The 26675-nt window shown below is 46.3% G+C and overlaps 1 protein-coding gene and 1 long non-coding RNA gene across 3 annotated transcripts in view; one reads left to right on the forward strand and one right to left on the reverse strand.

Annotated features, from left to right (window-relative positions):
• Window positions 1-26675, reverse strand: part of RASSF4 (Ras association domain family member 4) — a 111186-nt gene that overhangs the window by 61912 nt on the left and 22599 nt on the right. Inside the window, exon 2 of the mRNA XM_069980818.1 lies at window positions 14197-14260. The gene's annotated coding sequence lies outside the window, so the exon portion shown is untranslated. The remainder of the gene's footprint in view (window positions 1-14196; window positions 14261-26675) is intronic.
• The window catches only part of LOC138799524 (uncharacterized), an 85669-nt gene continuing 68689 nt past the window's right edge, over window positions 9696-26675 (forward strand). The window contains exon 1 of one of the 2 annotated variants that reach the window (XR_011364273.1): window positions 9696-10011. This is a non-coding gene — a long non-coding RNA (uncharacterized lncRNA). The remainder of the gene's footprint in view (window positions 10012-26675) is intronic. The other variant, XR_011364274.1, reaches the window with a different exon arrangement.

A 26675-nucleotide genomic window follows, 5' to 3' on the forward strand; every position in this document is an offset into this window, starting at 1 on the left:
GGGGGGGGGGTGAATGAAGAAAAACTGATGCATTTATGTGCATCCATTTGGATCCGTTTTTCCATTGACTTCCATTATATAAAAAAATGGATCAAAATGCAAGGGTGTAAAATTGCTGTGATTGGTTGCTGTGGGCAGTTTGCACCAGTCTAAATTTTACACTCTTTGATAAATCTGGGCCTTTGTCTTTTTAGCCAGTGAATAGTGATGAGCGAACCTCAGAAAACTGTCTGGGATTTCTCGATATTCAACTCCCGGAAAGTTAGATGCTGCCCTAGGGAGTCCTAGTAAAAAACATGGATACAGATATAGGCTAGGTTCACACTACGTAAGTTTCCGGCCGTAGCACGCTCCGTGAATAAGCGGCCGGAGATTTACGCAGTTTGCGTACAATGGAAAGTATACGATCTACGGCTGCACAGTTCACACTACGTACGAATCGTATGCGGCGCCCGGATCGTATGCGGCGCCGTAAAAAATGAACCAGACCATTGTTTCGGGACGGAAATGCTGTAACTTACGCCCGTAGCGTAACATGGGGACCCGTACGGAGTGGTGATTTCTTCTTTTTTCCACTTTGTTTTGCCGATCCAAAAGGTTCTGTGGGGTGTCCGGGGCTAGCCGAAGATATCCCAGTAAAATCCCGCTGTCAGATCGCTACGTACGCCGCTCAGGAAGCGTACGTAGCTTACGGGCGTAAGTTTGCGGACCGTATGTAGCCGGCCGCAACTTGCGTAGATTCCGGACGGAGTTTTACACGTATATGTCCGACCGCAAAAAATATTTTCGCGGCCAGACATATACGTAGTGTGAACATAGCCATAGACTGTATCCATGTTTTCCTGGCAGCTCTAGGGTGGCGTCCAATTTCTCCAGACATGGCCGAACCCGGACACTTTTCTGAAGCCACCGAGTGCTCCGGGCGATGCAGTATATCACCACCACTGCTATTGCCACCATTACTCCCAATGTTTTATAAGTTTTCTCTTCCTTTATGCTGATACTTCTATTATAACCAGCGAGTCTGTAAACTCTGACATTACAGAAGTGCTGTTTGGTGTCTGTTTAGCACGGACACCTTCTCTGAACAGCCAGCAATCTGCCACACAGCAGTTCTATTTGCCATTTACTACACAGGTCACACACACAGGAAACTTTCGGGTTCTCTCCACAGAACACTGTGATTATGCCCCAGAATTCATGGATTAACCAAAGACGAAGAAGTTCCTTCCACAGTCCGGTCCACACCTGCTCCCCCTGGTGAAGCAATTTATTCAGAAATAAGGAAAGTGTTCAGGGTGTCCAAACCAGGCAACAAATGGAGACTGGCGATAGATCTTACTGTCACGGCCGCGGCGGCGTCCCGTGTTCCGGGCCACCGCCGCGACCTCCTCCTGCCCCATGCAGCCGCCGGCGTCCCTGTGCAGGGACCCGGCGCTGCTGCTAGTTCGGCCCCTGGGGGCGCCTCACCTCTCCTCCGCTCCTGTCTCCGTCTGTGCCGGCCGGCGCGCGCGTCCCCGCCCCCTAGGGCGCGCGCGCGCCGGCTGTCTCAGATTTAAAGGGCCAGTCCGCCCTTAATTGGTTAATTGCACCTATCACTCCCTATAAATCCCAGCATGCCCTGTCCCTTGGGTTGGAGCCTCTACATGCTTCCCATAGTGTTTGGCCCAGCCCCCTGTTGTTCCTGTTTCCTATCCGCTACCTGGTCCCAAGTCCTTGTTCCTGGTTCCTGCTCCCCTGTCACACCATTGCTTCTGTGTTCAGCCTGTCACCTGCGGTTACGCCTGCAGACCTCTGCCAGCACCATCTCCTGCCTACTGCTCCTGCCACGCCTCGCCTGCCGTCATTAGCAACCAAGCCAGGGGTAGCGACCTGGGGGTCGCCTGCCGCAGCAAGTCCATCCCGCCTTGCGGCGGGCTCTGGTGAAAACCAGCGGCCCCTTAGACTCCGCTCCCTGGTGAGGTTAGTGCCATCGCTGGTGACGGTCCAGTGGATCCACTACTCCAGGCGTTACACTTACATACCATTCAAAATGGACAACAAGAAATTGTGGTTTCCAACCTTCAGCAAAACTATTTCATATCTACAATACATCTCATGGATCCATCAAAGATTTATCAAAATAGCCCTTCAGGTCAATTGCATGGTTAGGCATCTGAAATTCATGTCTGCCTCTCAGGCTCAGGAAAGTTTCCAAGAAAGACTGCAGTCCTTATAGCAGCATTTTGTCTCCAGAATATACACAATTACATAATAACATAGCACACATATAGAAAAGGAAAAGCCTTAGGCAAAAATTATACATGTCTATGTAAACATTAATCTTATTTTGCTCTAAGAAGTTGTCTAAGGGTGCCTTCACACCTACCGAATCCGCAGCGGGTCTCACTTCTGTGGATTCGCAGCGAGATCAGCTGCGAATCCAGTACCATTGATGCCTATGTTAGCACATACTCGCAGCAGGATTGACATCCCGCTGTGAGTATGTGCTTTAACCCCCTGCCGCCCAAAGCCCCGCACTCGCATCAGCCCCGCCGGCATCCTCTATCCCCGCCACCATCATCCCCGCCGCCCGCATCCTCCATCCCGGCCCCCCCATCAGCACCGCATCCTGCAGCCCGCCGCCGATGGCATATATTACCTGCTCCTCGGCGCAGCTGCAGTGAGGCTCCCGGTCCCGCTCAGCCAATCAGTGTTGCCGTGCGCTAATCGGCTGAGCGGGACCGGAGCCTCACTGAAGCCGCGCCGCCGAGCAGGTAATGTATGCTCCCGGCGGTGGGCTGCAGGATGCGGGCGGATTCGGTAAGTGTGAAGGCACCCTAAGCCTGTTTTGAAGCCCTGAAGATTTTTTTTCCCTCCAGGTAGAAGGCGTGCCCCTTGTCTTTTCTAGGGGATTTTTTTTACCACAGTTTTGCAATAATCTATTTACATATTTAAATCATATTGATCATATCCCCCCTCAATTATCTTTTTTAAAGACTAAACAAATTTTGTTCTTTTATTAATAACTAATATCCTCCATACTTGTATGCTGGTCTTAAATAAGGTTCATGCATCTTAGTAAATCTCTACCTGCTCTGGAGAAGGTGTGTATTCCTGCCATAATTTACATCTGTTTGCAGTCGAACATGATGATAAATTAGACGTGGGAGTAGGCCACACACCCTCCCTGCCTTGCCCTCCCATCGGGCAAGTAGGGCCTACGCCAACAGGTGGTTTGTGCAAACATCTGCCCCTTTTTGTGGTGTACACCAGGGGTACAGTTAATGAATCTGCTTAGAACTGAACAGTGTACTCCAGGTAAGGCTTTACCAAAGCAGTAATATCTTCCTGTCCTGACAGTTCATATCTGTTTTACGGCATGACAATATCCTGCTGGCCTTAGAAGCAGCTGACTGACATTGCGTGCCATTCTAGTTTATCAACTACAAGTACACCCAGATACTTCTCTACCAGAGACTTTCCTAATTTAACACCCTATGTGTCCAGGCAGCTTATAACTTATGCACATGTTCGATAGACTGGACTGGACTACAAAGCTTGGTGTCATCAGCAAAAAAAACCCCAAAAAACAACATTAAGGTCAATTCAATTTTGTACCTTAATATATAATATAAATAGATCAGACAATTACGCATGCTACGATACCAAATATATGTTTATATTTTATATACATATTTTATTTGTAAAATAGGAATCAGGGGAGAGCTTTATATTAATTTAAAAAAAAACTTTTTTCCACATTTTTTTAAGCCCCACTATGGGACTATTACAAGCAATTATTAGACTGCTTTTACTGATCAATGCTATCGGTGGAGGGGGCGTGGCTTCCTCACTTGATTTATCATAGTTTACACCAGGAAACAGATGTAAATCATGGCACATGATAAAGATAAAGATGGGTATAATAGTCAAAACAACCAATTTGATATTCCATTGATTTCTACATATTCTAATCAAGCTAATAATGTGAGACAAATTGTACAGAAACATTGGAGCATTTTAAAACAGGATAAAATCATAGGGGAACTTATCCCGGATAAACCTAGGATGATTTATCGGAAAGCACAAAATCTGGGTAATAAAATAGCCCCCACTGTCCGGCAAGATTATATTGAGAAGTGTACAGGGATAATATCATATTCAGAAGGCTTCTTCCCTTGTAGGAAATGTAAATGCTGTACTAGTATGGGCAATGTAAAAAGAACTAACAAAGTTATCCATCAAAATATAAGTCACAACATAAAAGGACATATTACGTGTAAAACCAAAGGAGTGATTTATTTTATGAGATGCCCCTGCAATAAATTGTATATAGGGCGAACAAAAAGAACTCTACAAAAAAGAATTTCCGAACATATATACAATATAAAAAGACAGTTCGATGGCCACCCTCTATCACGACACTATAGAGAACATCATAATGGTAAAATTGACGGATCAATTTTTGGGGCGTTGGAACAAGTGAAGACAGAACGACGGGGTGGAAATTATATCCATAAAATGTCTAAAAAAGAGAGTGAATATATTTTCCTATTTAACAGCATGCAACCCGTAGGGCTAAATGCTGAATTTGAACTGTTTGCCTTTTTGTAAAAAATCATCTGGAAGGAAACAGGTTAATCCTGGGATGGGAATCCATACCTATAAAGGAGAAGCATCAACACGAGCAAGATCCTCTTAAGAAAGAAGGACGTATCCTTTGAAACGCGTCGAGGAAGAATCTTGCCTCCTGTAGCGATCCGTACAATCTGTGACGTCACAGAAGGATTCCCATCCGGGATTCCTGTAACTGGGGCTGAACGCGCCACCGGCCGGGGCGCACGCCCTATCTGGATTATATTCCGGTGTAAAGAACGTTTTTAGGAACAACAACTAAAAAGGAATCAGTGACTAAGAACTCACACAAGGAAGTCACATAAAGGAAGTCACACAAGGGAAGCCACACAGGTCTACAAACGGGGAGGACTACAAATCCAAGCCGACATCAACAAGCACCAATGGTGAGTGTCTTGGTTTAAATACCCTACACTGCTCGCACTATACACTAACAGTGGTGCTTTTTATTGCTGTTTTTATACTAGTACTAAGCGCGGCACGGCATTTTTTTATATATTAATTATATTTTTTAGTGGAAGCAGATACCACTAGCTATAGCTCGCAGCAGTACGTACACTAAAATTTTTTTTTTAGTTTTTTAGTGTTTTACCAGGAGCGCGATTGTTTGAAATCTATTCTACAAACATGGCACATATCTTCACCTGCTCCAGATTAGATTTGTGTGCCTGTTTTATGAAAGGTGCAGGTCCGGGTAGGTTCACCAAGAGGCGTACACCTCTTATTAAACCTGGCAGGGTAAAAGGGGTGGGGCTTTATTTAAGACCAGTTATTTATTTCAAATCGGTCAGGGGAAGATACCACTCCTGTCATGGACATGGTCATGTGTGTGCTGATTTTGTTTAATAAATTCCTTTTTTAACTCTTTGGCACCTCTCTTTATGGACAGCACTGACCTACAGTACCATATATATTTTGTTCCAGTTTACTTTTTGTCTCTACGGGCCCCATATTTTTGAGAGAATCCCGTATTTGGTACAGTCAGTTTGGCAGTCCTTAGAGTGAGTAGGCCCTTGTCCAGCTGAAATAGACAAAATAGACGTTGGATTAGGACTTCGTACCCCACAGCTGTAGAGGGGTGATATGCACAAAGCCCAAGTGGCGCTCAGGTGAGCACATTTTCAGCATTCCTTATTTCTGGTTCATTGAGGTATCACACGAGGCGCACATGCCCGGTTTTCTTTCTCTTTTACTTTTGTTTGGAGAAGAAGACTCATACACAAGTTTTTTAATGCATGCATCACAAAAGGCCAAACCCTAGACTGGGAAAACTGGCTCTTTTATCAGTGACAGAAATCACAAAGCACATTGTTAAAATAATGACCCTGAGGGACAAGGAAGTAATAAAACTATTCAAAACTGCTGACCTATCCTTCCACAATAAAGAAAAGGAGTGAAAACACTGATGGTTGTATGCATTAGGCATGTTTTTGCACTTCGGGATATAAATCCCTGAAATGAAAGTTGATATGGGATCTGTAAACATAAAATGTCTAGTTCTGCATACCATACACCAGAGCAATAACATATTTAACCCTTAGACGACCCAGGGCGTATAGTTACGCCATGGAAGTCTGTTCCCAGACGACCTAGGGCGTAACTGTACGTCCTGGGTGTTTCTCCCGCTATGAAGCGTGCTCCGGAGCGGAGCGCGCTTCATAGCAGGTGGGGGCTGGCTGCAATGAGCAGCCGGAACCTCACCGGTAATGACACGCTGCAATGGCGTGACCGTGGCGTTTAAGTGTAAGTGACAGGGGGAGTCCCTAACAGTAAAACGGACCGCCGGAGGTCTCTCACCTTCCTCCGTGCGGTCCGATCGGCGATCTGCTACACTGAGCCTGCACAGGCAGGCTCAATGAGCAGATCGCCGATAACACTGATCAATGCTATGCCTATGGCATAGCAATGATCAGTGTAAAAATCAAAGTAGTGTATGTAAAAGTCCCCCAAAGGGACTTCAAATGTGTAAAAAAAAAAAAAAAAGTTAAAAACACTATTACACTAGCCCAAAACCCCTCCCCCAATAAAAGTTGAAATCACCCCCCTTTCCCATTATATAAATAAAACATATAAAAATAAATAAACAAATAAACATATAATATACCGTAGCGTGCGTAATTGTCCGATCTATTAAAATATAACAAGCGTCATTGCGAACGGTAAACGGCGTAGACGAAAAGAGGGAAAAAAGTGCGCGGATTACCGATTTTATGTTACATTATATATAAAAAAAATTATAAAAAGTGATCAAAACATCCGATCTTCACAAATATGATATTAATAAAAACTAGAGATCATGGCAGAAAAAATGACACCCCATACAGCCCCGTAGGTGAAAAAATAAAACTGTTATAAGCTTCACAATAGGGCTATTTTATTTATAATTAATTGCCAAAAAAAAGGATTTCATTTAAAAAAATATATAACATTAGAGAATCTGTGTAACCTGCATATGGTTGTGTTCGGACTGACCTATAGAGTAATGGTATCATGTCACTTTTACCATATAGTGCATTACGTAGACACAGGAACCCCCCAAACGTTACCATATTGCATTCTTTTTTTATGATTTCACCAATTTATATCTTCATAAATATTAATTTTGGAATTCTGTCATACATGTTATGGTAAAATGAAAGACGCCATTACACAGTACAACTATTCCTGTAAAAAACAAGCACTTACATGGGTTGTAGATAGAAAACTGAAAGTGCTAGAGCTCTTAGAAGGGGAGGAGGGAAAAACGAAAATACTAAGATGAAAATTTGCGCGGTCCACTGGGTCATTTTGGGCCTGGTCCTCAAAGGGTTAATGGTAGCATGCAACATATACAAGCAAAAATGTAAATATTATTTATCACCTATGTTTAGGCATGTATTGTGGCCGTTTCTGTAACTCCCATAAAGCCAAACAGTGTCATCATACCTTCCTGGCCGCCATACAATTATGTCAGAGAAGGGGTCTAGTAAATGATGAGATAATGATTGGTTGTTTCCCAATCAATCTACTGCTTATCAACTTCTAGTGGACGGGTGATACATGTTGATGGCTGGAACACTTCACCAGTAGGGTATGTGCACACTAAGGAAGGGTATGGGCACACTACAGATTCCGATCGGAGAACTTCAAGCGGATTCCGCAGCGCACCCCCGCTTGAAGTTCCGGCCGTCCCATAGACTCCATTCTATGCTTGGGCAGATTCCGCCTTCCTCCCAAAGAAATGCAGGAATGGAGTCTATGGCACGGGGGGAAAGTCAGGCGGGGCCGAACTATGGAATCCGCTTAAAGTTCTCTGCGCGAGTTCCGTAGTGTAAGCATGCCCAAAGAACTGACATGTCAATTCTTTGGGTGCATTCAAACTTGGAATCCGCGCTGAGAAATTCTCACTCCCTGGGAGTGGAAAGCAGATCCTGCAAATTCTGCTTGAAAATTCTGCCGTGTGAACAACAAAGTGGAAATCCCATTGTACACAAGTGGGATGTTCATACTTTACGGGAAGAATTTCAAGCAGATATTAAGTCTGCTTCAAATTCCTTGCCTATTCCTCATTGCGCACATACCCTTATTCTGAAGGACTGGCCCTGTTGCAGATAAAGTGATAATACGACATAGGAGCTAGGCAGACTAGGAGGCACCATGTCACTCACATGTTCCTATGAAATAGTACATGAGCTTTAAGAGGGTACTTCAAAAATTCTTGTATTAAATGACAATTTAAAGGGGTAGTCCTGGTGTCTAAAATGTTTTATTATTTTGCTAATATATTGCTTTAATAAAGTTATATCACTGTGTAATATAACTTAAAGTGACACTGTCCTTTGGGCATTCTGACATTCTGACATCTCTACACAGGTGTAATGGGTAAATTTAGCGGTTTTCATAACTTATTTTATATCATACGTTACGGTGCTTGTTCAAGTAAAAAGTCATCTTTTATCAACTGCAGGTTAAGTGGGTGGGGCCTCACGGCATTAGCGCCACTTAGCCCCGCCCACAACGCCACCGTTGGCCCCGCCCCCTCGCCAACCATTGGAACAGGCTGGCCTAAAGGTCTAGGCCCCACCCCCTCTAGGTCGTCCCACCAATGGCCACCAAGCGGGCGGGGGCCAATGGTGGCATTGTGGGTGGGGCTATGAGGAGTTACTGCCGTGAGGCCCCGCCCACTTAACACAATCTGCAGTTCATAAAAGATTATTTTTTACTTCAACAAGAAGTAACAAGAAGTAGATATACAGTATGTGGGGGTGGGGTTTACAGGGGAAGCTGCCCGACATTATCGCTATGTGCAGCAGCCTCTGCACAGTGGGCAGTGATTGCTTACATTACTAGTGGTTCTAGCTGAGTGAGCAATGATAGCAATCATCGATCAATATAGAGAGGCTGCTGCACACAGCAATCTTGTCAGGCAGCCACCCCCTGGGTACTCTATATAAGAATATACAGTACAAAAGAGAAATGGAGCCTTGCTCTCCATATCGCTATGCAGCAGTGCTTGATCAGAGACGAAATCTGGAACTGTAGGGCTTGCAATTCTCGACACAAATGTTGGTGGCAGTCAAAGCAATAAGTAAAACAATACATTTTTTGTAATGAAGTTATATTACAAAGCAAAATTTAAATAAGAACTTTTGGAGTCTCCGGAGTACCCCTTTAAGAAATGGTACCAAAAAACACGCAAAAGCAACTCCATTCATCCAGAAACAGAATGATAACTGTCTGTACAGTTAGCTTTATTTTTAGAAGACGTCTTAAAACTACAAGCAGTAGCAGGAAAGTCCTTTCCCTTGTTGAACATTGAATTCACGAGTGAACTTGAGACAATGCTGCTGTTTTAGGTCGGGTTCACACTACGTAAAAAACACGTCCTTATTTCATAACAACGGCCGTATTTGCACAAACAACGGCCGTTATTGGCAAAATAACGGCCGTTGTTTGTGCAAATACGGCCATTGTTATGAAATACGGACGTGTTTTTTACGTAGTGTGAACATAGCCTTACAAAGGTTTCTCGAAGCTCAAGCTCCCTGAAATAAGTCTTGCTGAATTATAACTAATCTGTTGCACGCTAAGGTTCTCCATATTTTTGCAGTGACCTATGTTATGCACAAGTTGATAAAAAGAAAATTCTCACACTGGATACATATTTTTAGTTTTTATTATATTTCATAAATTTCTTTTGTCATTAAGTGCAGTGAGGTGAGCGCTGGTGCTCACATGTCTGCATCTGCTAAATTGTAATATGTTAAGTTCACGGTTTTGTCTACATGCAATGCCCACGTTCCTATAAAGTGCTCATGCTGGTCATTCTAGGTCTGGACCCCCGGACGAAGGCAACGAAACGCGCGTCGGGGTGGTGGCGTCCTGGAGGATACACATTGTATATTACCGCAAAAGGTATGTAACTGTCTGGATCTCTAGATTTGATGGGGAAATAATACTAGCTGAAGGGTGGATCAGAGATTTATCAATTACCTGTAGGTTGAGTCTATGAATTGAATGCACTTGCACTTTATTATTTATTATATTTATTATAGTGTCCTACTATGTGATTCTTGAGAATATATCCCCCCTGTTCTGTGACATTTGTTGTTGGTCAGAGATCTCAGCATATGTGATCTGGTTACTTTAGAAACACCTCCAGGATAGTCACTGTTCTTTTTAATGTTTGGTCTGTCTCTCTTTTTTATGGCAATGGTTTTAATGTATACTCAATAAAGATATATAAGTTGTTTGCTACGAAAAATCAGCATTTGTTTTCTTTTTTGGTTATAAATTGTAATATGTTCTACAGGAGAAGTCTGGTGAAAATTTTTATTAACGTATTGTATTGCCCCCCAAAAGTTATACAAATCACCAATATACACTTATTATGGGAAATGCACATAAAGTGCATTTTTCCCTGCACTACTACTACTACTGCATCAAGGCTTCACTTCCTGTATAAAATGGTGATGTCACGACCCGACTCCCAGAGCTGTGCGGGCTATGGCTGCTGGAGAGGATGATGGCAGGGGGACACTGAGGGACACAGGGCACTGGAGGGACACTGAGCATCCCTCTGACACCATCCTCTTCAGCAGCCACAGCCCGCACAGCTCTGGGAGTCGGGTTGTGACATCACCATTTTATACAGGAAGTGAAGCCTTGATGCAGTAGTAAGTGCAGGGAAAAAAGCACTTTATGTGCATTTCCCGTAGTAAGTGTATAATTTGTATAACTTTTGGGAGGCAATACAATACTTTAATAAAAAATTGACAATTTAACAAGATATTTGTCAAGGACTCTCTTTTTAAGATGGGGAAGCTTGTAGAGGAGTGTTTCCCTGCCATATCCTGTCAAGAGCGAGGACACTGTTTGAATCTCTGCGGCACTGTAAAATTATGGAAGCCTCTTCAAATTGTTTGTCCTTGAGTCTCCACCAACCATAATCCAGACACGCATGCAATAACTCATAGCTGTCTGCTGTCGCCAAGACATCAGAACCAATGGGCAGCCATTGAACATAGCCTTCAACATGCAGCCTCCCTACTCTCGACTCAGAAGATACCTTCCAAGACAGTGAGAGAGAGGAAGCAGAACAGCAGCAGAACAAAGGCACCCTAGCTGTGCAATCATGGGATCATAGGTGCTGTGTCCTCTGTAGAACGCCTTTAGATGAGCAAAATCTCATCTTCATCCTATTTAAAGCAGGTATGCTACACTTGAGCACTTCCCCCTTGTTTGTAAACTTACATACCTATGTAGCCAAGTAAGCAGTCTGGGATTTAAAACAGAGTACTTTTATGCTGTGGCCTAAGAATGGTCAGATGGTGTGTTCCCTCTCTCTCCCTTCCCAGCCAAAGTTGGGGAGCTGCTCCTAAAAGGTTGTGTGTAGATTACCATGTGGTGTCCCCACACATGTGTTTGTCTTGTTTTGCGGAGTGTTACTAAAGGATAAAATATGGGGGGTTTTTGTTCCCCATTTACTGGTTGCCTCATCTCTGTGTGTTCTCTGCTACTTACTATGTCACACTCTGCACAACAAAACTGCAAGTATAACAGGCTGCCAGAAATTGTACTTTGACTGAAGCGAGGCTATGTCAGCTTTGTCCTGTAGTCAGGGACTGATCCTTATTTAGTGAGTGCATTGACAAGGTTAGGGATTTTATGTTTACAAGTTGTTTGTTTAAATATCATTAAAGGGGTTGTCCGGCGAAAAAAAATTATTCACAGAATAACACACATTACAAAGTTATACAACTTTGTAATGTATGTTATGTCTGTGAATGGCCCCCTTCCCCGTGTCCCACCACCCCCACCCGTGTACCCGGAAGTGTGGTGCGCTATACATTACCTGTCGCGTGCCGACCACGGTCTCCGATCGTCAGCAGTGACGTCTTCTTCGGGAGCTTGGCGGATCTTCCCGAGTGCCGGCCGCCCTCTGCAGCGTCATCCGAAGCTCAGCCGCGATTGGCTGAGCATAACTGTGCTCAGCCAATCGCGGCTGAGCAGCTGATGACGTGGCCGCGTCATCAGCCGCTCAGCCGCGATTGGCTGAGCACAGTTATGCTCAGCCAATCGCGGCTGAGCTTCGGATGACGCTGCAGAGGGTGGCCGGCACTCGGGAAGATCCGCCAAGCTCCCGAAGAAGACGTCACTGCTGACGATCGGAGACCGTGGACGACACGACATGCGGTGAGTATAATGCACCACACTTCCGGGTCTAGCGTGGGTGGGGGGAAACACGGGGAAGGGGGCCATTCACAGACATAACATACATTACAAAGTTGTATAACTTTGTAATGTGTGTTATTCTGTGAATAATTTTTTTTCGCCGGACAACCCCTTTAAGTAGTAAGAAATAAGGAACATTCCCCAGAGCAATGGAAGTTCTCTAATCCAGCAACAGTGTTATATCCAAGGCCAGTCACCCCTGGCACACAAACCATGCCACCAGCCCCCATATAACAGCCCCCGCCCCAGTAAAATGCACCATAAATAAAAGTGGACCACAGAATCACTTAGTCATTTAAAATTATAAGACCAGGAAAAAAATGTAAACAATTCCTAGGACACAGAACGCTGAGAATAGAGGTAGTTTTCTTACCTTCATCCTTCATCGTCACTTTCTTCAATATGCAATTTAGACGGTTTGGTGCACGGGGGGTGGGGACTGCTGATGTCACTGCAGTGCCACCTCAATATTCATTAGGAGGGATTGGCTGGCAGGGGGAATTGCTGCTTCAGGGTAGGTTCACACGAGGGGTTCGATGTCCATATCCCCGGGTGATCTCCATGTCGGCCGACGGCCCTTTTTTTTTTTAACAAAAAAGAGCCGCAGGTACAGAGCCATAATGCTTTTATTTTTCCACCTAAAGGGCTGGTTAGGGTGTCATTTTTGTGCCATGAACTTTAGTTTTCATCAGTATCATATTGTTGTAAAAGAAAAGTTTTGATTGCTTTTTATAAAGTTATTTCCGCTTGTCCTGTCACTGACTACCTTAAAAGCCACAATCGCTATGCATCGCAGCGTTTAAGGGGTTAATGTCATTATGCTGGGCTCCCGGGACGCTGATGTGTGCAGGGCCGCTCTCACTGCAGCAGTCCCGCACACACTTGCATATATAGGAAAGTAAAGATTTAGCAAAAACTATGCTAAGGATGGAGATAAAAAATCTAAAGTGTGACTGTCATCATAGAAAATTTTAACATGTCAAAAACTTTCAACATGAGTTTTCAGACCCAAACCAAATCGGGAGAAGCGTGGTCCCTTCCCAGCTCTGTTTCACAGGATCAGACGGGCTCTATACTATCTATAGAGCCCGGCTTATTATGCTGACAGCGCATCCCTCTCCCTGCCTGTTCTGACAAACAGTACGGGTCTGAACACTCAGACAAGAACTGATCAAAACTTTTGACATGTCTCTATGACGTGGCAAAAGTTTTCTATGATGACAGTGACACTTTAATGCCATTATCATAATAGTGTCCTGTGTGCTATGGGAACAACACTCTGACCTGCTTTCAGTTTCCCTTTAATGGCAGCCTCATACAAGCTACAAACTAAGTAATATCTGGTTGTTCAACACTTATTTTATTTGTCACCTCACCTCAGTCTTCTCAATCTATATGCAGAACAACTACTACAGCTTATAAAGACTACAATGTAATCCGTATTGCTTTAAACAATACAAATGTGCAGGAGACAACATTGTGTAACTGTCAGATAAATATTTATGGTCAGAACTTTCTAGACATCATACATACATACATACATACATACATACATACAACAGGCCAGCCGGATGATTAAGTGCCATTTCTAACAACAAGAGCTCACATGTGCTTATGTTTACGGCTCCCAGTTGAGGGAATAGACTTGGCATCATCATACAGGCTCACCAATCATTTTGACTAGACTGTAAATTATAGCTTATATATTTTAAAGGGTGCATTAAGGTCAACAAAAGTCGTAGCAGAATTCCGTCCAAGAATGTCCGCCCAATTCATGATGTACATATGGTAGACACAAAGCTAAAAATCCATATAGATGTTCTATCATTACGGATCAATCAATATGGTATACAGGATTGTACTTACAGTCTCAACAGCGATGGGGTAATAACCACTCTATCAGCATCTATTGGGAGGAGCTGCTGTCTGTCTGAAATAAAGACAAGAGGCTGATTTAGTGAAGATCTACCTCTAACAAAGGACGTTTAGGCCTTATTCACACGTCCCATAATCTAAGGATCCGTATTTCCGTATTCGAGTTAGCGCACATTGATGTCTATTGGGCTATTCAAACATCAGAAGATTACAAGGATGCAAACCAATGCTGAAAAAAAGGACATGCCCTAGTGCGGACCCAGATTTTATTACAAATCCTCTAACAGAAATCAACGAGATCCCCTATTTTTTACTAATTGTAATCTGTTTGACATCTGTTTTAAGTAAAAAAATACAGATGACTCATACGTCATAAGGTTGTGTTTCTAGGCTAGGTTCACACTGCGTTTTCAGCATCCGTTTAACGCATCCGTTTTTTGCAAAAAACGCATGAAAAACGGATTGCAAAAAAACGGATTCATTTGTGTGCATCCGTTTTTCCATTGACTTCCATTATAAAAAAAAACGGATCCGTTTTTTTTGGCGGACCAAAACGGACCAAAAAACGTTGCTGACCATATTTTTGTGGATGTTAAAAAAAACGGATCCGTTAAACGGATGCTGAAAACGCAGTGTGAACCTAGCCTAAAGCAACCACAACCAGGAAGAAGGAACTGCAGAAGCACAGGTTCTTGCAAACAGAATTAACAGAACTGTCTCACTGCAAAGCAAACCAGCAACGGCAAAGTAAAATGATCATGTGACTTTTTTTTAGGGGGTGGGCATACTGGTGCCAGTTTTTTTTAACCTCCTCAACTTTATTAACTAGTCTTGTGCAGTCAGTAAAAAAAAATAAAAAAAATAAGGAAATTATAAATAAATTACGGAAATAAATTACGTAAATACAGATGCAATACGGATGCACAATCCTTAATTTTTAGTGGATTGTATGGGTGGATAGTGGGAGGATTGTACGGACTTGAAAACAATACTGAACGTGTGTATGGCCTTACATGTGCTTTCAAATCCATTACATTCCTATATGTATGTATGTATGTATATGAGCTGATGATTGTTATGCAATGCGCGGCAAGCTATACAGTTACAGTAAGTAATCCCATTATTGAGCTGACCTTACAATACAAACACCAGCCTGGTATACAACAAGCAAAACACCTGATTTAGGTATATTCTATTAATGGTGCTTTTTCACAGACAGATTTATCTGACAGATCTTTGCAGCCAAAACCAGGAACAGACTATAAACAGGGATCAGGTCATAAAGGAAAGACTGGGATCTATCCTCTTTTCAAATCCATTCCTGGCTTTGGCTTCCAAAATCTGTCAGATAAATCTTTCTGTGTAAATGTACCCTAACTTACCATGGTTAACCTCTATATGGGTAGACCGTTAAGGGTTAATTGAAGGGCTGTCTCTTTATGAAGCCTGTTTTCACTGCTATATTAGAAAAAGGTTCCAAGAGTTCCCAGGAGGCCAAACCATACACTTATTACCCATATATATTTTTTTTTATGCGGGAAATGGCTAGTAGCCCTATACACACCTGCAGTTACACTTTGTTTAGTTCATTATTAACATCATAAGATGTTATGAGATGGAGTCATAAAACTATATGATAGAGCCTGTTGATAAACGGTGGCAGATTTATTGCCAAGGGCATAAAGACATAAAGGTGGGAATTCAATGGTTTCATGAGGACGCTAGTGTAAAAATAGCAAATATTTGCGCAACAATCTTTTGTGCAGGGCTCTTAAGTTTGGCGTAAAATGTAAGAAAAGTCACAAAGTTTTAATCAAAGAAGCCACTTTTGACAAATGTGCAACAATTTTACACCAAAGACTACACACAACCCATTGATAAGTTCCCCCAATAGCTTCACTGTACCTTCCTAACTAGGATTATCTAGTAAATTGCACTACCTGTTATACTATCAGATAAAAACTAAAGAGTGGACAGTTCCTGACACAGACAGAGGAGGCAGCAGAAAGCACCATGTCAGACTGGTGTCACGGCCGCGGCGGCGTCCCGTGTTCCGGGCCGCCGCCGCGACCTCCTCCTGCCCCATGCAGCCGCGGGGGTCCTTGTGCAGGGACCCGGCACTGCTGCTAGTTCGGCCCCTGGGGGCGCCTCACCTGTCCTCCGCTCCTGTCTCTCACTGTGCCGGCCGGAGCGCGCGTCCCCGCCTTCTAGGGCGCGCGCGCGCCGGCTGTCTCAGAGTTAAAGGGGCAGTGCGCTCCTAATTGGTCCATGTGTCAATCACTCCCCTATAAGTTCCAGCTCTGCCCTCTTCCAGGTGTTGGAGCCTCTACATGCTTCCCATAGCGTTTGGCCCAGCTCCCTGTTGTTCCTGATTCCTATCCGCTACCTGGTCCCTAGTCCCTGTTCCTGATTCCTATCCGCTACCTGGTCCCTAGTCCTTGTTCCTGGTTCCTGTTCCCCTGTTTCACCATTGCTCCTGTGTTCAGCCTGTCACCTGCGGTTACGCCTACAGACCTCGGCCAGCACCATCTCCTGCCTACTGCTCCTGCCACGCCTCGCCTGCCGTCACTAGCAACCAAGCCAGGGGTAGCGACCTGGGGGTCGCCTGCCGCAGCAAGTCCATCCCGCCTTGCGGCGGGCTCTGGTGAAAACCAGCGGCCCCTTAGACTCTGCTCCCTGGTGAGGTTAGTGCCATCGCTGGTGACGGTCCAGTGGATCCACTACTCCAGGAGTTACAGTAGGCTCCAACCATGGATCCCGGCGAGGTGCCTGATATCCGTGACGTAGCCCGTGTGGTCGCCCAACAGGCGCAGCAGATCCAGCAACTCACTGCCGCCTTACAGCAGCATACTACAGCCCAGCGCACACCACCTCCTGCTGCTTTTTCTACACTCCGACTGCTCTCCTCAACCAAGGGAGCTCCTCTGTTGGTGACTACGCCATCCAGTTCCGTACCCTGGCGGCAGAATTAGACTGGAATGAGGCCGCTCTAATAGCCACCTTCAAGAAGGGCCTGTCCAGTCGGGTGAGAGACGTGCTTTCCGCCCGAGACCTACCTACCGCCCTGAACGAACTCATCCTACTGGCCACCAGAGTTGATACTCGTTTTTCGGAGAGGGAGGAGGAGGTTCGGCATGAACAACGACTAAGCCTGTCCCGTCGCCATCACCAGCTGGCGCCGGTCTTCCAGAATCCTGACATTCCGGTGTCCCAGCCCTCTCCTGAGATTCCTATGCAGGTGGAACGGGCTCACCTGACGCCTGATGAAAGAATTCGTCGTCTGGAGCTGAATCTCTGCCTCTACTGCGGTGGTTCGGATCACTTTCGACTGAGATGTCCCCAACGTCCTCAAGCGTCCGGGAAATGCCAGCACCTAGGTCCGGTGGGACAGGTGTCCCTAGGTGTGAATGCCACCTCTCCATGTTTGTCTATGCCGGTTTCCATCCAGACACCCTCAGGACAAACTCACCAGACTACTGCCCTTCCCGATTCTGGGTCAGCAGGCAGTTTTATTGCGGCTACATTGGTCCAGAGATGGCGGCTACCCGTGACCCCACTAGCCAGACCCCTGACTATCTCCTCGGTCACGGGCGAGATTCTTACCGACCATGTGTACTACCAGACCGCACCTCTAGTCCTCCAGGTGGGTCCTTTACATCAGGAAAAGATATCCTTCTACGTCCTGCCCCATTCTTCTCCCGCAATCCTCCTGGGACTCCCTTTGCTGCAATTACATGCCCCTAAGCTGGACTGGAGAACCGGGGAGATTCTCAGTTGGGGTCAGGACTGTTCCAACCAGTGTCTCAAGTCACCTCAGACCAAGTACTCTATGTCGTCACCTGACCCCGCCAAGCCTCTATCCGGCCTACCGGCGGAAGACCAAGACTTGGCGGATGCCTTCTCTGCCGAGGAGGTGGACTCTCTACCATCTCACCAGGCGTACGATTGTCCCATAGACCTCCTTCCTGGTACTTCTTCTCCACGAGGTCGGGTGTACCCTCTCTCCGTACCCGAGACTGAGGCCATGTCCTCCTACATCCGGGAGAACTTACAGAAGGATCTCATCCACAAATCCACATCCCCTGGCCACATTATACCTCCCGATCGCCTAGTACCAGTCGTCACCTCTACTCTTCAGAGAATACCCCCCGGAAAGACCCATGTTCACCCTGCGCTTCGAAAAAGGATTTTGAAGTGGGGACATTCCTCATTGGAGGCCGGGCACCCTGGAGTCCAAAAGACCGGGCAACGGATCTCCCGCCACTACTGGTGGCCCAGTCTGTTCCAAGATGTCAAGGACTTTGTGGCTTCCTGTACCATCTGTGCCAAAAGCAAGTCCTCCCGACTAAGGCCTGCCGGCCGATTACAGCCCTTGTCAGGTCCAGACCTTCCCTGGCACCACATAGGGATGGACTTCATCACTGATTTGCCGCCATCTGCAGGCAAGAAAGAGGGGGAGGCCAAAGGGGGGGGTACTGTCACGGCCGCGGCGGCGTCCCGTGTTCTGGGCCGCTGCCGCGACCTCCTCCTGCCCCATGCAGCCGCCGGGGTCCTTGTGCAGGGACCCGGCGCTGCTGCTAGTTCGGCCCCTGGGGGCGCCTCACCTCTCCTCCGCTCCTGTCTCTCACTGTGCCGGCCGGCGCGCGCGCGTCCCCGCCTTCTAGGGCGCGCAGAGTTAAAGGGGCAGTGCGCTCCTAATTGGTCCATGTGTCAATCACTCCCCTATAAGTTCCAGCTCTGCCCTCTTCCAGGTGTTGGAGCCTCTACATGCTTCCCATAGCGTTTGGCCCAGCTCCCTGTTGTTCCTGATTCCTATCCGCTACCTGGTCCCTAGTCCCTGTTCCTGATTCCTATCCGCTACCTGGTCCCTAGTCCTTGTTCCTGTTCCCCTGTTTCACCATTGCTCCTGTGTTCATCCTGTCACCTGCGGTTACGCCTACAGACCTCGGCCAGCACCATCTCCTGCCTACTGCTCCTGCCACGCCTCGCCTGCCGTCACTAGCAACCAAGCCAGGGGTAGCGACCTGGGGGTCGCCTGCCGCAGCAAGTCCATCCCGCCTTGCGGCGGGCTCTGGTGAAAACCAGCGGCCCCTTAGACTCCGCTCCCTGGTGAGGTTAGTGCCATCGCTGGTGACGGTCCAGTGGATCCACTACTCCAGGCGTTACAACTGGACAGTATAGACCACTTCCTGCAGGACATACAGCACTGGAAAACTTAGTTATTTTTTTTTCTTTAAACAGAAGTAATTTAAAAGTCTCTATAACTTTTTGGCATCAGATAATTTTTTTCTCGAGTACCCCTTTAAAGGGGTTATCCAGAGAAGGAAAGGTTTTCTATCTGGATTTGCTGCTGCTCTGGACAGTTCCTGTCTCAGACAGAGATGTCAGCAGAGAACACTGTGTCAGGCTGAAAAGAAAACATTTCCTGCAGGACATACAGCAGCTGCTAAGTATGGGAATACTTGTGATTTTTAAACCGATGTAAATTACAAATCTATAGAACTTTCTGACACTAGTTGATTTGAAAGAAAAAGATTTTCGCTGGATAATGTTTTCAAGGTTACTAAAGCCCTGGTTGGTCCATATTACACTCCTTTTTCACATTTGCATTGTTGTTGTGCTTCTTGGTTCACATAATCAAAATCTAAACTGTCTTGTCTGGGCTACTATGGGATCAGTATTATCAGGTGTGTCAGATTGTATCTACAGTATATGCCAAATTTATGGTCAAATAGTTGAGGTATTTAGGTGCTTTTAAAGAGCAGACTGTGATAATGGCTAATAACAGAGAACAATGTTGTGCAACTGCTGTAAATGTCCAGAAAGGGAATTAAAAAAGAAAAACTTTCCAGAACACCTTTAGCCAAACAGTTCAGGTGTGTGGATGTCTATAGATGACACGTAGACAGACATTCAATTCAATATGTATTCATATTGAATTATGAATAGCTGAAAAATGACTTTCTGCATTTAGGACATTTAAAGGTTGCCACAAGTATTTCCAACCTAGTAAGAGTGACACAGGACAAGTCATACTATGGTGATATGGAGCACCATTACTCTATGTTCTGTGAGCTATTCATCACTACTACATCCCCTGTACCAGTAATGGAGGATAAATACAGTACAAGCAGCTCCACATTAGACACACCAAAATGGCATTAATGCGACTCTGTACCCACAATCTGACCTCCCCCCACTTGTACCTTCAGATAGCTGCTTTTAATCCAAGATCTATCCTGTGGTCAATTCGGCAGGTGATGCAGTTATTGTCCTAAAAAAATACTTTTAAACTTGAAGCCCGTGCCAAACGGGAGTATCTGTGCCCTAACTTTGCACCACCCCTCCGTCCCTCCTCCCCACCCTCTTCATCATTAGGAATGCCACTGGAACATTTTCTCCATGCTGAACATTGCACAGGTGCTTAATGATCCAGCCCATGTGCCGGGCTGACACAAGTGGGGAATAGGAGGCAATCTGCCTGGAGCATTCCTAATGATGAGGAGGGTGGGGAGGAGGGACAGAGAGGTTGTGCAAAGTTAGGGCACAGATACTCCCGTTTGGCATGGGCTTCAAGTTTAAAAGTATTTTTTTAGGACAATAACTGCATCACCTGCCGAACGGATCACAGGACAGATCTTGGATTAAAAGCTGCTATCCGAAGGTACAAGTGGTTTGGGGGGGGGGGTCAGATTGTGGGTACAGAGTCGCTTTAAAGCTAATGTACCATCAGGTACATTCGCTTTAACATGACCCACGGATAGATCAGCGCAGGGAAGCCGGTGCCGCGGTCCATTTTTTGAACCGTGGCCCGGAACCCCTGTACGGCGCCATTCTATCCACGGATACCAGGCCGGAGCTGAAGCACTGGAGGTGGGCTGGGCCTTTACAATCCTCCCACTGGCGGCGGCCCGCCTCCAGAGCTTCAGCCCAGGCCCACTACTCGTGGATAGAATTGCGCTGTACACGGGAACCGGGCCACGGTTAAAAAAAAAAATGGACCGCCGCACCAGCTTCCCTGCGCCGATCTATCCGTGGGTCATGTTAAAGCGAATGGAGTCACCCAGAACAGTAGCTGCGTACGACCAGCCACAGCGGTGCCGTGCGTCAGCTCCGTCTTGCGCCTGCCTCTGGCCCAGTCTTCCTCCTGCCTCCTGCGATAACATTGCCCCACCAGACTTAAAGGGGTTGTCCGGCGATAAAAAATTATTCACAGAATAACACACATTACAAAGTTATACAACTTTGTAATGTATGTTATGTCTGTGAATGGCCCCCTTCCCCGTGTCCCACCACCCCCCACCCGTGTACCCGGAAGTGTGGTGCGCTATACATACCTGTCACGTGCCGACCACGGTCTCCGATCCTCAGCAGTGACGTCTTCTTCGGGCGGCCAGCGGATCTTCCCGAGTGCTGGCCGCCCTCTGCAGCGTCATCCGAAGCTCAGCCGCGATTGGCTGAGCATAACTGTGCTCAGCCAATCGCGGCTGAGCGGCTGATGACGCGGCTGATGACATAACATACATTACAAAGTTGTATAACTTTGTAATGTGTGTTATTCTGTGAATAATTTTTTATCGCCGGACAACCCCTTTAACCAATACCACCATACTGTGACTGGATCACACCGCCACAGCAGACCTGACCAATACCTCCATAACCCCTCCCCCTCGAGAAAAGACACCAGATTTACTGGCAAGTCTGAATGGTAGGTGGGAGACTAAAAAATAAAAAACAAAAAAAAAGTTGCTTCCTTCCCCTGCTCCCTGGTGCTGCCCCCCTGCAAGGTGCTGCCCTAGGCACCGGACCACGGGTGCCTAGTGGTAAATACGGCCTTTGCACAAGGACACACATTACACATCTAAAGCCCTTAGCATATTCATAAATGTTCTGGTTTGAAGAAACAGATTTGTATAAAATACATTTACCACCAACAAATGGCACAAAGCAGTGACTAGGGAAGTAAACTCGCCTTGTCTATTGATACTGTATAGTGTACAGGTATACAGAAAAGCCCTACTGGACAAAACTAATCACAAAACACTATCTTTCCCATATCTATATCTCAACAGTATGACTAGTATAGAAAACATCTTCCTGTAAAATAGATCTTATGTAAGATCTTAGATATGATATCTTTAATAGTACATTTTTTATAGACTAATGGCAGATTTCTTACTATTATGTGACAGTGCGTTATAAGCCACAATACTTTGTCGTATAGTGACCAGGCACTTGCTAATACTTCTCTTAATTGTAACATTTTTTACATTGTGTGTTCTGCTTTCAGTTGCAAATGTATGTTCTTCAAAAAGATATGAAAAGACTAGAATATATTGATAGGGAGTTGTTTTCTCATTGTTATCTTTGGTGTACGATGTGCGGACACAAATCAGTGTGATGGAACTCTGGATATATTTGGCTACTGTAAGGGCAGCAGTGATTATGTTACGCCAGATGTGTGTACATCAGATTCTGCAAAAAACACGCCACAGTAGCCTGCAATCTAAGTAAAAAATTGTAGCTTTCTACGTTCCTGATTATTTGCGGATGCAAAAAATAAAAATCAACTATTGTAATAGCATAGCTGCCCCTGGTAGATCTAGTGTGAACCTTCTTAGACTACATACAATAGCCATAACATCAAAGCCATTTGTCTCACATTGATGTTCAGTTGTATTATGCATCAATAGATTAACAGCATTAATCACTGGAAACTCCACGAGGCCTGCCGTTTGGATATACTGTGACTCTACATTTGCTGTGTGTATAGATCTCACTAAAAGATTGCGGCAAAAATGACGTAATGTTACCAAAACTTTTGTGCTAGCATTTAGGGTGCGTTCACACATAACGGATCCGCAGCGGATTTCTCGTTGCGAATTCGCAGTGAGATCCGCTGCAGATCCCTGCCCTGTTCACTTATGGCAGACAAACTCGCAGGGGGATGGACAAGCAGCCGGCCCCGTTAAGCCCCAGCCGCCGAAGTGTATACATCACCTTCTCCCCGCTCCGGCTTGCTTCTGGGCTCCCGACACGTCCCGCTCAGCCAATAAGTGCTCTGCCAAGCCGCAGCGCAATGATTGGCTGAGCAGGACGTGAAGACCACGGGAGCCCCGAAGCAAGCCGGAGTGGGGGGAAGCGACGTATACGCTCTAGCGGCCGGGGGTTAACGGGGCCGGCTGCTGACATAAATAGTGTACAGGCCAGGGATCCGCAGCGGATCTTGCTGCGAATTCGCAACCAGAAATCCGCTGCAGATCCGGTACGTGTGAACGCACCCTTAGGGGTGCAACAGATCTGCAGCAGATTTGATAGTCCAGAATTAAATTGCTTTGAATCTGCAGCTTCAAATCTGTGCCATCAAATCTGCTGCAGATTTGTTGTAGGTCCTGTGCGTCTGAACATACCTTAAAATAACAACATTTTGGGCAATTTTGCCATGACTTAACAGGGAGTTTAGCAAAAACAAGGAAAAGATGGTGTTATTGAAACTCTATTTCAAAAGTCGTAGTAACATAAAACCAATTTTGGTTTTGGAAATTTCCTATACATTTACAGTAATCTATGAAAGCTGCTCACCAAATCTTTTACAAGAAGTCTGCTGCTGGGCTCACTGCATTGTGATTAACAGCACAGGAGAGCACAGAGCTCTGAATGTGCCGCAAACACTCTGTATTTCTTTCAAGCCTTGCAGTTGTCATAGATCAGGGGTCTCAAACTCGCGGGCCAACTGCGGCCCTCGGGACACTAGTTTGCGGCCCCCACCTCAATGGTAGCTTTCCTGTAAGTGCGGCCCTCATCAGCTGCTCAGCCGCAACTGGCTGAGCTTAACTTTATGCTCAGACAATCGCGGCTGAGCAGCTGATGGCGCGGCAGAGGGGGGCCGGCATTAGGGACGGCTGCAGCTGTTCGGCCGGCCTCCCGAAGAAGACGGAGAGGTGGGCGGCGGCGGTGGTGGTGGTGGGAGGGGAGGTGTGCGGTGCAGGGGCCTACAGCCGCCTAGCAGAGCCGCCGCCCCGTAGCGTCCATGCCGCACATGCAGCTCCCCGGTCTCTGGAGGAGGAGGCCACGGGGACTGCAAGGTGATCGCATCGCTGCAAGTCCTGGGGCTGTTCAGCAGGATCGGGGGATGCAGTGCAGACCCCCGATCCTGCTTTACAGCCCCAAGACTTGCAGCGATGTGATCACCTCACCCTGCAGTCCCCGCGGCCTCCTCCTCCAGAGATCGAGGAGCTGCATGTGCGGCTGAGAGGAGAGCGCCGGTGCGGGGGTGAGAGGAGGAGGAGGAGGGGTGTGTGCCCAGCTCCCCCCAGTCCCCTCTCAGTAACCCCCAGCTCCCCCTAGTCCCCTGTGTCACCCCCCAGTCCCCTCTCAGAGACTCCCAGTCCCCTGTGGCACCCCCAGTCCCCTCTCAGAGACCCCCAGTCCCCTTTGTCACCACCAGTCCCCTGTGTCACCCCCTGCTCCCCCCAGTCCCCTCTGAGACCCCCAGTCCCCTTTGTCACCCCCAGTCCCCTTTGTCACCACCAGTCCCCTGTGTCACCCCCCTGCTCCCCCCAGTCCCCTGTGTCACCCCCCGGCTCCCCTTTGTCACCCCCTGCTCCCCCCAGTCCCCTGTGTCACCCCCAGTCCCCTGTGTCACCCCCCTGCTCCCCCCAGTTCCCTGTGTCACCCCCTGCTCCCCCCAGTCCCGTGTCCCCCCTCCTCCCCCCAGTCCCCTGTGTCACCCCCCCCTGCTCCCCCCAGTCCCCTGTGTCACCCTCTCCTCCCCCCAGTCCCCTGTGTCACCCCCCAGCTCCCCCAGTTCCCTGTGTCACCCCCCCATCTGCCCCCAGTCCCCTGTGTCACCCCCCAGTCCCCTTCTTGTGGAAAACCTGATGCGGCCCAGCCTCACCAGACTCTACCTCCAGCAGCCCCCGGGTAAATTGAGTTTGAGACCCATGTCATAGATGAACATGTATTATCGTGTTTTCCCAAAAATAAGACGCCCTCCTAAAATAAGACACCCCAACTAAACTACCAACTAGCCTAAAGTAAGGCATCTCCCCAAAATAAGGCACCCTCTACTCTAAACTAGTGCACCCCCCAAGTAAGGAACCCCACGAAAGTAAGGCTGCCTATTGCCACCCGCTGACTCACCTAATCCCCTTGTGGAGCTTCACAGCCGGCCCCACAGGCAGCTTGGTCAATGGCCCCCACGTCCCCCGCATGTCCTGCTGTACGTCCCAAAACACAACGCCACCTGTCCCACCGGCACATCCCGCTGCATGCTGCCTGTCCCGCTGCTGATGTGCTCCAGCAAGGAAGATCATACCCCGACATACCCCGAAAATAAGACATAGGGGGAGATTTATGAAACTGGTGTAAAGTAGATTTTTTTTAGTTGCCCCTAGCAACCAATCAGATGCCACATTTCATTTTTCAAGGAATCTGTGAGGAATGAAAAGTGGAATCTGATCGGTTGCTAGGGGCAACTAAGACAATTCTACTTTACACCAGTTTGATAAATTTTCCCCATAGTGCCTGTTTTTCAGCAAAAATTTAAATAAGGCAGAGTCTTATTTTCTGGTAAAAACAGACAGAGGAGCAGAAGCAGTGACACCTATTGGCCAGGGTTTTTAAAAATAAAGTAAATTACAAATATGTTAGACTGTCAAAATATGCAAAGGTTTTTTAATGACAGAGCCTGTTTGAATTCAGGATTAACTGAACAGTCTGACAAAGTATAAACCTGCGTATCTGTAAAATCTGCATATCGGGACACCCGGAGATATGTAATAATGATTTTTTTAGTTGGTGTTAATCCAACAAAAACATTAAATAAGGTTTTTAGAATGTTTTGAAACATGGATCTACGTCTATTTATGCATCTACAACAAACCTCTCATCATTTAGTTTCAGATGAATTGACATTTCAATATCTTCAGTATAGTAACAATTACTTTTCCATTACTTTTTGCCTTTCAGTTGTAGAGCTATTTGTATTTCCCACCAGTATCACTGATGGCGAGTATACAATTACAGATACAAAGTACAGCAAATAATAAAGAGTAACTCAATGGAGCTATTCCAGGATGATACTGGGCACATGCAATGCTTTATGAATACATATATTGTGCAGTCAGGATAACAGGCTGTAGAGCTGATTTTAGCTGAAATGTAGCATCTTGCATTGCATTCTATAAATAGTAAGACTGAGTTAAACTAATATGCCTATATACTCACACGCTGATTGACCATAAGATTAAAACCACTGTCTGGTGAAGTAACTATGACACCTGTCAAGATTAGCAAATGAACAGTTCCTGAAGCTGAAATGCTCGAAGCAGAAAAACAATGAACAAGTATAAAGAGAGCGGACTGTGATGGCTGGATAAACAGATCAGAACATCTCCACAACAGCAGCTTATGTGGATACTATGGGTACTGGTGAACCACTGTCTGGCGACTTATGAATAGCATAATAG

The sequence above is a fragment of the Dendropsophus ebraccatus genome, chromosome 8 (assembly GCF_027789765.1).
Source record: "Dendropsophus ebraccatus isolate aDenEbr1 chromosome 8, aDenEbr1.pat, whole genome shotgun sequence".
NCBI lineage: Eukaryota > Metazoa > Chordata > Amphibia > Anura > Hylidae > Dendropsophus > Dendropsophus ebraccatus.